The 14,186-nt window shown below is 42.3% G+C and overlaps 1 protein-coding gene across 4 annotated transcripts in view; it reads left to right on the top strand.

The window, feature by feature from the left end:
• LARS2 (leucyl-tRNA synthetase 2, mitochondrial) overlaps positions 1 to 14,186 on the top strand; it is a 706,190-nt gene that overhangs the window by 297,149 nt on the left and 394,855 nt on the right. The gene's annotated exons all lie outside the window — the stretch shown is intronic.

The following is a 14,186-nucleotide window of genomic DNA, read 5'->3' on the forward strand; positions in this document are numbered from 1 at the left end:
CGAGGGGGACGGCGGCACGGCTCCGGGATCGGACGACCAAGGGTGCGATCCTGTGTACGATCCCTCTGGAGCTAATGGTGTCCAGTAGCCTAAGAAGCAGGACCTATCTTCAGTGAGTAGGGCTGCTTCCCTCCCCTCAGTCCCACGTAGCAGAGAGTCTGTTGCCAGCAGATCTCTCTGAAAATAAAAAAAACCTAACAAAATACTTTCTTTTTAGCAAGCTCAGGAGAGCTCACTAAGTAGCACCCAGCTCGTCCGGGCACAGATTCAAACTGAGGTCTGGAGGAGGGACATAGAGGGAGGAGCCAGAGCACACCAGTATCCAAATTCTTTCTTAAAGTGCCCTGTCTCCTGCGGAGCCCGTCTATTCCCCATGGTCCTTACGGAGTCCCCAGCATCCACTAGGACGTTAGAGAAAACAATATTCTTTATTTTGTCACTTGGCTATCAGCCTCCCATCCGCCGCCCTTGGATGGGGGTGACAGCCTCGGGCTTCACCCCTAGCCCTTGGGTGGCTGGAGGGGGGTGCCCTTGATTTAAAGGGTCCCCACTCCTCCAGGGTACCCCGGCCAGGGGTGACTAGTTGGGGATTTAATGCCACGGCCGCAGGGACCGGTATAAAAGTGTCCGCCGGCTGTGGCATTATCTCTCCAGCTAGTGGAGCCCGGTGCTTTTGTGATAAATACGGGGGACCCCTATGTCTTTTGTCCCCCGTATTTTTTGCACCAGGACCGGATGCAGAGCCCAGTGCTGGTTATGAAAATACGGGTGATCCCCAGTCATTCCCCCCCCCCCCCCGTATTTTTACAACCAGGACCGGCTCAAAGAGCCCGAGGCTGGTTATGCTAAGGAGGGGGGACCCCACACATTTTTTTCTTGATTTTTAACCCATTTCCACCCCTTCCCACTGAAAAGCATGCTCTGATCTCTCCATATTATTTTAGTCAGTAAAAAAATATATATATTCTTTTAAAAAATATATTAAATAATAATTGTGGCTCCTAATAGACAAACCAAGTAGATAATCTCTTCTAATATAAATAGATATGCTATTAGCAATATAAAAAAACACACAAAAAACATTTTTTTAAATTTTTTTATTAGATGCCGCCAGCAAAATGAGGCGGACTGAAATTGACGAAATGACTGTCGAAAAGCAGTGTTGTCGAATTGACATTCTTTAATTGAATATACTTTTGTCGAAAAGCCGCATTTTTACCATTGCAGACATGTCGAAATTGACAACTGTCGAATTGCAAAAACTCGAATTTGAAACGGACGTTTTTTTGTCGAAAAGTACTGTATTGCATTGTCAAATTAATTTTTTACGTCGAAATTGCCCCGTTTTTCGACATTTGCGGCAATTCTACCGCAATTGCATATGGCCCATAGTATCTAAGGTTGAAAAAAGACAATTGTCCATCGAGTTCAACCTATTTGCGGTCTCCTATGCAGGGTTATTTTATATAATAAAAAATTATAGGAATAAAAAAAAAAAAATTGACTGATGCTGAAGTCTGCCGTTGCTTTATATCCCTTTTTTAGAGTAACTATAGTGCGTGACTATGCACCATAACCCTGAATATCCTTATTCATTAGGAATTTATCTAACCCATTCTTAAAGGTGTTGACAGAGTCCGACATTACAACTCCCTCAGGCAGGAAATTCCATATACGTACTGTCCTTACCGTGAAAAAGCCTTTACGCCGTATTGTGCGGAATCTCCTCTCCTCTAACCTGAGCGAGTGTCCACGAGTTCTCTGTGTTGATATAACCTAAAACAGGTCTTGTGCAAGTTCGGTGTATTGTCCCCTTATATATTTGTAGATGTTGTTCATGTCCCCTCTTAGTTTCCTCTTTTCCAATGAAAACATGCCTAGTCTTTCAAGCCTTTCCTCATATTCCAGCGTCTCCATACCCTTAATTAGTTTGATTGCCCGCCTCTCAACCTTTTCTAGTTCCAGGATATCCTTTTTGTAGTAGGGAGCCCAGAATTGTACACAGTATTTAAGGTGTGGCCTCACCAGTGATTTATATAACGGGAGTATAACATCCTCGTGCCTTGCATCAATTCCCCGTTTTATGCATGCTAATATCTTATTAGCCTTCTTTGCTGCACTCCTACTTTGGGTACTGCTGCCTAGCTTGCTATCAATGAGAACACCTAAGTCCTTTTCCAGTACAGTATCCCCTAATTTTACACCTCTCCGTATGTAGGTGTTATTTTTGTTCCTGCTACCACAGTGCATTACCTTACACTTGTCTGTGTTGAAACACATTCTCCATTTGGCTGCCCATGCTTCTAATTTAACTAAGTCGTTCTGAGCAGACTCAGCATCCTCCTCTGTATTTATAGCCTTACACAATTTGGTATCATCTGCAAAAATTGACACCATGCTCTCTAGACCTTCTGTTAGATCGTTAATGAAAATGTTGAACAATAGCGGTCCTAATACCGAGCCTTGTGGCACACCACTTAACACTTCAGTCCAATTTGGAAGAGATCTATTAACCACAACGCGCTGCTCCCTATTATCTAACGAATCACATCGACATCGGATAAAAACGAAAATAGAAAACTTGGCAGCTTAGTAAATTACCGTAGATGGATTAAAAAAACTTGCAGTAAAATACGTCCGATAAAATTTGAGATCAAACGCCCTAAAAATCAGCACAAACACGAATATTAGTAAATAAACCCCCATGTTAGTATCCAAATACTTATGGACCTAACTTCTTTTCATTATTGCTTATTGTTTCTTTCTATAGTTTTTTTTGTTTCTATTTTATTGAATAAAATACCTACAGTAATTGATTATTTTCTCTAATTATAGTGAGGTTACACTAAATCTCGCTGCTAGAATATTACTGTCCATTGGGTACTTTATATCTATAATTTGGCAATGGTGTATTTCTATTAATATTTATTTTGTTTTAGCTCCTAGGTTATGTTGTTTTTTTTGTTTTGCTTAATTAATGTAAGAATGTGAGTCTAGGGGTTAAAAATGTGCACTATTTGTTTATAAAGGGTGGCACTTGATATTCCAGCTGTTGGGATCCCGACGCACAGTATACCGCCGCCGGAATCCGGACCGCTGGTATACCCACAACTATTCTCTCTCTTGGGGTGTCCACGACACCCCTGGAGGGAGAATAAATAACGTAGTGCGCCACTGTGCCCGTAGCGTGGCGAGCGCAAAGTGGCAAACGCAGCCAGCCCGCAAGGGACTCTTTTGCACTCACTCCGCTGCCAGCATTCCGGCGGTCGGGATCCCAGCACCGGGATCCCGAGCGCCGGCGAATCATACTACACCCGTTTATAAATGACGCTGATATATTCATATTGATTCTTTGTTAACACAAATACTTATTGCTTAATAGAGCTTATACAAGACATATGTGTCAGGTAGAGCTGCTCTCCTGCGGGTGCTTACTTGGTTTGTCCCAGGTACAGTATTTGTCATGGCTTTGTACATTTGAATGTCCCTGCTTGACTTCACATTCTGCTGGGCTCTCCTGGACAGCGTCTCTATGTAGGCAGATACAGTACGCAGCTCTTTCTGCACTTTATGCTTGTTATTATGTGACCAATGTTCTCACATGGGGTTGTATGTTTTAATCAGTGCTCCTTTAGAATTGATCTTCTGGCAAGTGATGGTTGCCATTGCATTAGGCTTTACTCTTGGTCTCCAGCATTCCAGTTTGTGTCTACTGGTCATGAAATGTTAGCTAGTAGTACAAATCCTTATATATATGCTCGACTTGTGACATTATCCTTACAGCGAGATGACTGGGATATTGAGGCTTATTTATAATGTTGTCCAGTGTTGCTAAATGTAAGATTATGCCTTTAAGTATGTGAGACTATGCCTGAAATAGCGGTAGTCTTCTAATGGTGCATATACACAGGTCGATTACAGCCACGATGTGGGCGTTCTCGATCAAATGGAACGACACATCGTGCACATCGGTGCGTGTGTATGACCGATGCAGATGGTGATGCCCGCACCAGCGGGTCGCTAGTTACAGCCCCTGATAATTTGAACATGCAAGAAGATGAGGGACTGCCGAATGCAGCAATTCCACCGCACCCCCCCGCTCCCCCCCTGCCGTTCATTGCTGCCGGCATCGACAAGTGTGTATACTGGTATTGCCTATCCCATTGAGTTTAAATAATTTAATTTGGTGCTGAACCACCAACCTGTGGCACCCCAGCTGGTGCCCTGTGGCACCACAAGAGCAGATAAACAACAAAGGAAAATGTTGCTAAGAACTATACTGAGAATACTGAGAAGCAAGTGACTGACACAGTGAGGTGAATAGAGGATGGAACCCAAAACCTAATTCACTGGCAAATAAGTCGCCATACTGTAACTCTGTATTTGAGCATTTTTTGTTTTGGCTTCTTCATTGGTAGTTCACAAGCACTGGTATATGTAATGTACAGGGCCAAGGATTTGCAGGCAAGCCTCAGTGATCTAGAGCACTGGACATGTGGAATGACTGAGCAATAACTCTAACAATTGATTTAATAGTTGAATGAGGATTATCATTAAAATTGAAAAGTTGAAGTGAATGAGAGGGTTGTTCTAATGCTATAGTAGGCAGTGAGGGTCGTACCCTTCGTTCCATCCATAATACCATCTGTACCTGCACATCGCTTTGCATAATGTGTTATGGGACTGTTCCATAAAGCACTTCAGCATGCAAGAGTAGACCATATACAGATGTAGCCACCTTTATCTTGACCGATTCTCCGCCAAGACGGACGTTTAGTCACGCTAAGGCGATAGCTGAGTTTAATCACAGTTGAGGCGATTCTAGATACTCAGCATGCATTACACATCTCCACCACTGGGTGGCGAATGCTCCACTAATCCAGTACTTTCGATCGTACAGTATAGTGGCGGATTGATCTACAGCTCTGGCAATTGGTCAGTGACGACTGTAATGTTAATACTGTAGGCGTAACGGGAGGCGGTGGAAAAAGATGGTGACCTACACTGCTTTTAAAATACATGTACAGTACATGAGCGTCTGAGTTCCCTAAGGCATAATGGGAATGGTGGGCTAGCGGAAGGCGATGGAAAATACCGTGCTTTACAAATGCGAGCGTCTGAGTCCCCTAAGGCATAAACCAACACCAATGGGGAGGGGGCCGGGCGCTGTTTGCTGTACTTTTACACATGAAATTGGGAATCTCTCATGAGGCGTTGTGGGCTAGCGATGAAGGCTCCCACCTCCCACGCTGGGGGTCCAGGGTTCGAGACCTGATGTGCCTTTTTTTTTTTTTATTGTAATAATATACTGTATTATTTTATTTTCATTGTAAGACAGTCAATGGAAAGGTGCACATAAGTTACATATAAATCAGAGTACATCTGCAGGAGCGATTCTTTACGCTAAATGCAACTACATAGCGGCAATGAGTAGAAATGAGTGTATTCTGATGCAACGAATTGAGCAAAACAGTACAGTAGATCTTCGGCGTTTGTGTATTGCACAGGACCTGAATTCCCTCCCTGTCTACTGCATGATCTGTGCAGGCTCCCAGGGGGGAAGGGCGATGGGGGTAGGGGGAGACGATGGAAAATACCGTGCCTTTGAAATGCAATTATATGAGCGTCCGAGTCCCCTACGGCATAAACCAACACCAATGGGAAGGAAGTGACAACCTTATTTTTTTAATGTGTTCCCGTGACATTCACTTTAATATTTTTTTTTTCTCTCTACATCCAATGGAAGGATGCACACAAGTTTCACATAAATCAGAGTAGATCTGCAGGAGCGATTCTTTACACTAAATGCATCTACACAGCGGTAATGAGTAGAAATGAGTGTATTCTGAGTGAGCAAAACAGTACTGTAGATCTTCGGCGTTTGTGTATTGCACAGGACCTGAATTCCCTCCCTGTCCACTGCATGATCTGTGCAGGCTCCCAGGGGGGAAGGGCGATGGGCTAGCAGGAGGCGGTGGAAAATACCGTGCTTTACAAATGCGAGCGTCTGAGTCCCCTAAGGCATAAACCAACACCAATGGGAAGGAATTGCCAACCTTTTTTTTTTTAATGTGTTCCCGTGAACAAGCACAAACAGCTAATTAGTACCCTAATAGAACATACTGTACAGAGATACTAAGTACGGTGATTTGGCATCCGGTAAAACAGCTGTTCATGCTAATTAGTACACTAGTAGAACATACTGTACAGAGATACTAAGGATGGTGATTTGGCATCTAGGAACTTTCAGAGGAGCTTTTATCTCTCTCCATTATACATAGAAAGATTAAACTTGCCACTCTACGTTACAAGCTGTTCGTGCTAATTAGTACACTAGTAGAACATAGAGTACAGAGATACTAAGGACAGTAATTTGGCATCCAGGAATTTAGGGAGGAGCTTTTATCTCTCCATTAAACTAAGAAAGATGACAATGGAGAGATTAAAGCTCCTCCCTAAATTCGTGGATGACAAATCACTGTCCTTAGTATCTGTGTACAGTATATTATACTAGTGTACTAATTAGCACGAACAGCTTGTAACGTACAGTGGCAATTTTAATCTTTCTATGTATAATATAGAGAGATAAAAGCTCCTCCCTAAGTTCCTGGTTGCCAAATCACCATCCTTAGTATCTCTGCATAGTATTTTCTATTAGGGGACTAATTAGCACAAACAGCTAATTAGTACCCTAATAGAACATACTGTACAGAGATACTAAGTACGGTGATTTGGCATCCAGGAACTTACTGAGGAGCTTTTATCTCTCTCCATTATACATAGAAAGATTAAACTTGCCGCTGTACGTTACAAGCTGTTCGTGCTAATTAGTACACTAGTAAAACATACTGTACAGAGATACGAAGGACGGTGATTTGGCATCCGGTAAAACAGCTGTTCATGCTAATTAGTACACTAGTAGAACATACTGTACAGAGATACTAAGGATGGTGATTTGGCATCTAGGAACTTTCAGAGGAGCTTTTATCTCTCTCCATTATACATAGAAAGATTAAACTTGCCACTCTACGTTACAAGCTGTTTGTGCTAATTAGTACACTAGTAGAACATAGAGTACAGAGATACTAAGGACAGTAATTTGGCATCCAGGAATTTAGGGAGGAGCTTTTATCTCTCTCCATTATACTAAGAAAGATGACAATGGAGAGATTAAAGCTCCTCCCTAAGTTTGTGGATGACAAATCACTGTCCTTAGTATCTGTGTACAGTATATTATACTAGTGTACTAATTAGCACGAACAGCTTGTAACGTACACTGGCAATTTTAATCTTTCTATGTATAATATAGAGAGATAAAAGCTCCTCCCTAAGTTCCTGGTTGCCAAATCACCATCCTTAGTATCTCTGCATAGTATTTTCTATTAGGGTACTAATTAGCACAAACCGCTAATTAGTACCCTAATAGAACATACTGTACAGAGTTACTAAGTACGGTGATTTGGCATCCAGGAACTTACTGAGGAGCTTTTATCTCTCTCCATTATACATAGAAAGATTAAACTTGGTGCTGTACGTTACAAGCTGTTTGTGCTAATTAGTACCCTAAGAGAACATACTGTACAGAGATACGAAGTATGGTGATTTGGCATCCAGTTAAAAGCTGTTCGAGCTAATTAGTACACTAGTAGAACATACTGTACAGAGATACTAAGGATGGTGATTTGGCATCTGGGAACTTCCAGGGGAGCTTTTATCTCTCTACATTTTACATAGAAAGATTAAACTTGCCGCTATACGTTACAAGCTGTCCGTGCTAATTAGTACCCTAATAGAAAATACTATACAGAGATACTAAGGACGGTGATTTGGCATCTAGGAACTTACAGAGGAGCTTTTATCTCTCTCCATTATACATAGAAATATTAAACTTGCCACTGTACGTTACAAGCTGTTCGTGCTAATTAGTACACTAGTAGAACATAGAATACAGAGATACTAAAGACGGTAATTTGTAACCCAGGAATTTAGGGAGAAGCTTTTATCTCTCTCCATTATACTTAGAAAGATTACAATGGAGAGAGATTAAAGCTCCTCCCTAAGTTCGTGGATGCCAAATCACTGTCAGTATCTCTGTACAGTATGTTCTACTAGTGTACTAAATAGCACAAACAGCTTGTAAGGTACAGTGGCAAGTGTAATTTTTCTAAGTATAATGGAGAGAGAAAAAAACTCCTCCCTATGTTTCTGTATGTCAAATTACCATGCTTAGCATTTCTGTACAGTATTTCCTATCTAGCCAGAAACTCTGCATCCTGTGCAAGTTAGGCGAACAACTAGAGGGGACCCGAAACTCGGTTGCTTCCCGTTTCCCTTCCCAGTGTCACATAAACTAGTGGTTGGTCTCCCCCGAAAGCCAAGAGTCTCCTCTTTTGTATGGTACAAGTCCTGAGTCTCTGGTACACCCAGAACTAGAGATATCAGTACGCAAAGTGGACCCATTTTCCCATAGACTATAATGGGACCGTTAATTCAGACCCACCATAGGTTCCGACGCTTGCCATGAGCCTTGTGGGGGTCACAGAAACTTGGGGTTGGTACCCTCCGGTAGCTAATTGTCTCCCCTTCCATACCAACCTAGTGATGAAGGCTCCCACCTCCCATGCTGAGAGTCACAAAGTGCCAACCTTTTTTTTTCTATGTTCCCGTGACATTCACTTTATTATTTTTTTTCTTTGTTGTACATTCAATGAAAGGGTGCACACAGGTTTCACATAAATCAAAGTAAATCTGCAGCAGCGATTCATTCCGCTATATACAAATACACAGCGGTAATGAGTATAAATTAGTGTATTCCGACGCAACTAACTGAGCAACACAGTACTGTAGATCATCGGCATTTCTGTATTTTACCTGACCTGAACTCCCTCCCTGTCAACTGCATGACCTGGGCAGGCTCCCAGGGGGGAAGGGCGATGGGGGTAGGGAGAGGCGGTGGAAAATACTGTGCTTTTGAAATACAAGTATTAGCGTCCGAGTCCCCTAAGGCATAAACCAACACCAATGGGAAGGAAGTGTCAACCTTTTTTTAATGTGTTCCTGTTACATTCACTTTATTATTATTTTTCTTTGTTATACATTCAATGGAAGGGTGCACACAGGTTTCACATAAATCAGAGTGGGCGGTGGATTTTCCTACATACAGTAGTATACTGTTGCACATGTCTTGTAACCTGATCGGAACTCCCTCCCTGTCTACTGCATGTACTTTGCAGGCTCCCAGGGGGGAAGGGGAAAGAGGGATGGGGGTAGGGTGAGGCAGTGGAAAATACTGTGTTCAAAGAAAAGGCATAATCAAAACCATGGGGAACTTTGCGGTGTATCGTTATGTGCAAAGACCTCACTTATCCCTATCACCCCTGTGTATTTTAGCTAGGGGATTCTGACGCTCCTTCAGCATTGCCCCGTGACCTACCAAATCTGTGCTGTTACTTGATCCATAGCCGAGAGCCTCCATTGGGCGAGGAGTCACAGGCGGTAGCCATTTCAATTGAGTCTGCCCTGCTACAGAATTGTATGTGTACCATATGGTGCATAGACCCTTAACAGTACAACTGCTCCTGCAGATTTGCCCTGGTTTATGTGAATAACCCCCTCCCTGTCTACTGCATGACCTGTGCAGGATCCCAGGGGGGAAGGGCGATAGGCTAGTGGGAGGCGGTGGAAAATACTGTGCTTTTGAAATGCAAGTACTGTATGAGTCTGAGTCCCCAGTATGTTCTTCTAGTGTACTAATTAGCATGAACAGCTTGTAAAGTACAGTGGCAAGTTTAATTTTTCTATGTATAATGGAGAGATCAAAGCTCCTCAGTAAGTTCCTGGATGCCAAGTCACCGTCCTTAGTACCTCTGTACAGTATGTTATACTAGTGTACTAATTAGCATAAACAGCTTTTAATTGGATGCCAAATCACCGTACTTAGTATCTCTGTACAGTATGTTCTATTAGGGTACTAATTAGCAAGAACAGCTTGTAAAGTACAGCGGCAAGTTTAATCTTTCTATGTATAATGGAGAGAGATAAAAGCTCCTCAGTAAGTTCCTGGATGCCAAATCACCGTCCTTAGTATCTCTGTACAGTATTTTCTATTAGGGTACTAATTAGCACAAACAGCTAATTAGTACCCTAATAGAACATACTGTACAGAGTTACTAAGTATATTATATTAGTACCCTAATAGAAAATATTATACAGAGATACTAAGGACAGTGATTTGGCAACCAGGAACTTAGGGAGGAGCTTTTATCTCTCTATATTATACATAGAAAGGTTAAACATGCCACTGTACGTTACAAGCTGTTCGTGCTAATTAATACACTAGTAGAACATACTGTACAGAGATACTAAGGACGTTGATTTGGCATCTAGGAACTTACAGAGGAGCTTTCATCTCTCTCCATTATACATAGAAAGATTAAACTTGCCACTCTACATTACAAGCTGTTCGTGCTAATTAGTACACTAGTAGAACATAGAGTACAGAGATACTAAGGATGGTAATTTGGCATCCAGGAAGTTAGGGAGGAGTTTTTATCTCTCTCCATTATACTTTGAAAGATTACAATGGATAGAGATTAAAGCTCCTCCCTAAGTTCGTGGATGCCAAATCACTGTCCTTAGTATCTCTGTACAGTATGTTATACTAGTGTACAAATTAGCACGAACAGGTTGTAACGTACAGTGGCAAGTTTAATCTTTATGTATAATGGAGAGATAAAAGCTCCTCTGTAAGTAACTAGATGCCAAATCACCGTCCTTAGTATTTCTGCATAGTATTTTCTATTAGGGTACTAATTAGCACAAACAGCTAATTAGTACCCTAATAGAACATACTGTACAGAGTTACTAAGTACGGTGATTTGGCATCCAGGAACTTACTGAGGAGCTTTTATCTCTCTCCATTATACATAGAAAGATTAAATTTGCCACTCTACGTTACAAGCTGTTCGTGCTAATAAGTACACTAGTAGAACATAGAGTACAGAGATACTAAGGACAGTAATTTGGCATCCAGGAATTTAGGGAGGAGCTTTTATCTCTCTCCATTATACTTAGATAGATTACAATGGAGAGATTAAAGCTCCTCCCTAAGTTCGTGGATGCCAAATCACTGTACTTAGTATCTCTGTACAGTATGTTCTACTAGTGTACTAATTAGCACGAACAGCTTGTAACGTACACTGGCAATTTTAATCTTTCTATGTATAATATAGAGAGATAAAAGCTCCTCCCTAAGTTTCTGGTTGCCAAATCACCATCCTTAGTATCTTTGCATAGTATTTTCTATTAGGGTACTAATTAGCACAAACAGCTAATTAGTACACTAGTAGAACATAGAGTACAGAGATACTAAGGACAGTAATTTGGCATCCAGGAATTTAGGGAGGAGCTTTTATCTCTCTCCATTATACTTAGATAGATTACAATGGAGAGATTAAAGCTCCTCCCTAAGTTCGTGGATGCCAAATCACTGTACTTAGTATCTCTGTACAGTATGTTCTACTAGTGTACTAATTAGCACAAACAGCTTGTAACGTACAGTGGCAAGTGTAATTTTTCTAAGTATAATGGAGTGAGATAAAAACTCCTCCCTATGTTCCTGGATGTCAAATTACCATGCTTAGCATTTCTGTACAGTATTTCCTATCTAGCCAGAAACCCTGTATCCTGTGCAAGCTAGGCGGACAACTGGATGGGACCCGAAACACGGTTGCTTCCCGTTTCCCTTCCCAGTGTCACATAAACTAGTGGTTGGTCTGCCCCGAAAGCCAAGAGTCTCCTCTTTTGTATGGTACAAGTCCTGAGTCTCTGGTACACCCAGAACTAGAGATATCAGTACGCAAAGTGGACCCATTTTCCCATAGACTATAATGGGACCGTTAATTCAGACCCACCATAGGTTCCGACGCTTGCCATGAGCCTTGTGGGGGTCACAGAAACTTGGGGTTGGTACCCTCCGGTAGCTAATTGTCTCCCCTTCCATACCAACCTAGTGATGAAGGCTCCCACCTCCCATGCTGAGAGTCACAAAGTGCCAACCTTTTTTTTTCTATGTTCCCGTGACATTCACTTTATTATTTTTTTTCTTTGTTGTACATCCAATGAAAGGGTGCACACAGGTTTCACATAAATCAAAGTAAATCTGCAGCAGCGATTCATTCCGCTATATACAAATACACAGCGGTAATGAGTATAAATTAGTGTATTCCGACGCAACTAACTGAGCAACACAGTACTGTAGATCGTCAGCATTTGTGTATTGTACCTGTCCTGAACTCCCTCCCTGTCCACTGCATGACCTGTGCAGGCTCCCAGGTGGGAAGGGCGATGGGGGTAGGGAGAGGCGGTGGAAAACACTGTGCTTTTGAAATACAAGTATTAACGTCCGAGTCCCCTAAGGCATAAACCAACACCAATGGGAATGAAGTGCCAACCTTTTTTTAATGTGTTCCTGTAACATTCACTTTATTATTATTATTTTTCTTTGTTATACATTCAATGGAAGGGTGCACACAGGTTTCACATAAATCAGAGTGGGCGGTGGATTTTCCTACATACAGTAGTATACTGTTACACATGTCTTGTAACCTGATCGGAACTCCCTCCCTGTCTACTGCATGTACTTTGCAGGCTCCCAGGGGGGAAGGGGAAAGTGGGATGGGGGTAGGGCGAGGCAGTGGAAAATACCGTGTTCAAAGAAAAGGCATAATCAAAACCATGGGGTACTTTGCGGTGTATCGTTATGTGCATTGACCTCGCTTATCCCTATCACCCCTGTGTATTTTAGCTAGGGGATTCTGACGCTCCTTCAGCATTGCTTCAAATCTGTGCTGTTACTTGCTCCATAGCCGAGTGCCTCCATGGAGCTAGGAGTCACAGGCGGTAGCCATTTCAATTGAGTTTGCCCTGCTATAGAATTGTATGTGTACCGTAAAGTGCATAGAACCTTGACAGTAGAAACTCTCCTGCAGCTTTGCCCTGCTTTATGTAAAACTTGTGTTTTGTCAGTTTGCCATGCGATCGAGCCCGGTGTAACGTAATGTGCATAGACCTCACTTATCTCTATCGCCCCTGTGTATTTTGGCTAGGGGATTGTGACGCTCCTTCAGCATTGCCCCGTAGCCATCGCTGCCTGCCACGAGGTGGGGGTTCAGGGGTAATGGTCATTTTGCCAGTGTGCTATGCGATTGAGTCCGGTGTACCGTAATGTGCAGACCTAGCTTATCCCTATCGCCCCTGTGTATTTTAGCTAGGGGATTGTGACGCTCCTTCAGCATTGCCCCATAGCCTGTAAAATCTGGACTGTTACTTGCTCCGTAGCCTAGGGCCTCTGTGGGGCAATGAGTCATAGGTGGTAGCCATTTCTATTGAGTCTGCCCAGCTACAGAATTGTATGTGTACTTTACGGTGCATAGAACCTTAACAGTAGAACCGCTCATGCAGCTTTGCCCTGGTTTATGTGAATAAAAAAAATAATAAAGTGTCTGGAAAAAACTAACATGCATTTGTACTTTAGGAATCGAACTCAGGACTCTGAGTATAGGAAGCGGAACACTTCACCACTTCGCCGCAGACAGATGAATAAATCCATTGGTTTTGATTATGCTGTAATGACTACGGGATTAGGACGCTAACATACTGTACAAAATTCCTAATCTCAAGAGGCAATAGTGAACTTCTAACACGTCCATTTGCGACAGTGTACACTACTGGTTTTCTGTTGTTTTGTCTGCGGGATTTGGACGCTCACATATTCATAAAGTACTGTAGATAGATCATATACTGTATGCTGTACTATCTGTGTCTGTATTGTATATACTGTATTAAATAATGCAGCGTAATGAGTATTTACTGTATGCAGCGTAATGAGACGCCTTAGTAAAGTAGTCCTTATTATATATTTCAGTATTGTATTTTACGGGAGACCACACGCATGCTCAGTGGTGATTGTAAAAAGCGACATCTGGTGGCTGATCGCAGGTATTACACGTAAAGGTAACGCCAAACGCTCTGTCTGCCTCTGTGCGATTAGGTACGCCTCTCTGTGACTAGGCGCGCCTCCCTACGCTGCGTATGCTCGATCGGGACAAACGCCTCAGCCAGTCAAGATAAAGGTGGCTACATCTGTATGTGAATATGCCAAAATCATTATCATTTATTTGTATGAC

Source organism: Pseudophryne corroboree, chromosome 5, assembly GCF_028390025.1.
Source record: "Pseudophryne corroboree isolate aPseCor3 chromosome 5, aPseCor3.hap2, whole genome shotgun sequence".
Classification (NCBI taxonomy): Eukaryota; Metazoa; Chordata; class Amphibia; order Anura; family Myobatrachidae; genus Pseudophryne; species Pseudophryne corroboree.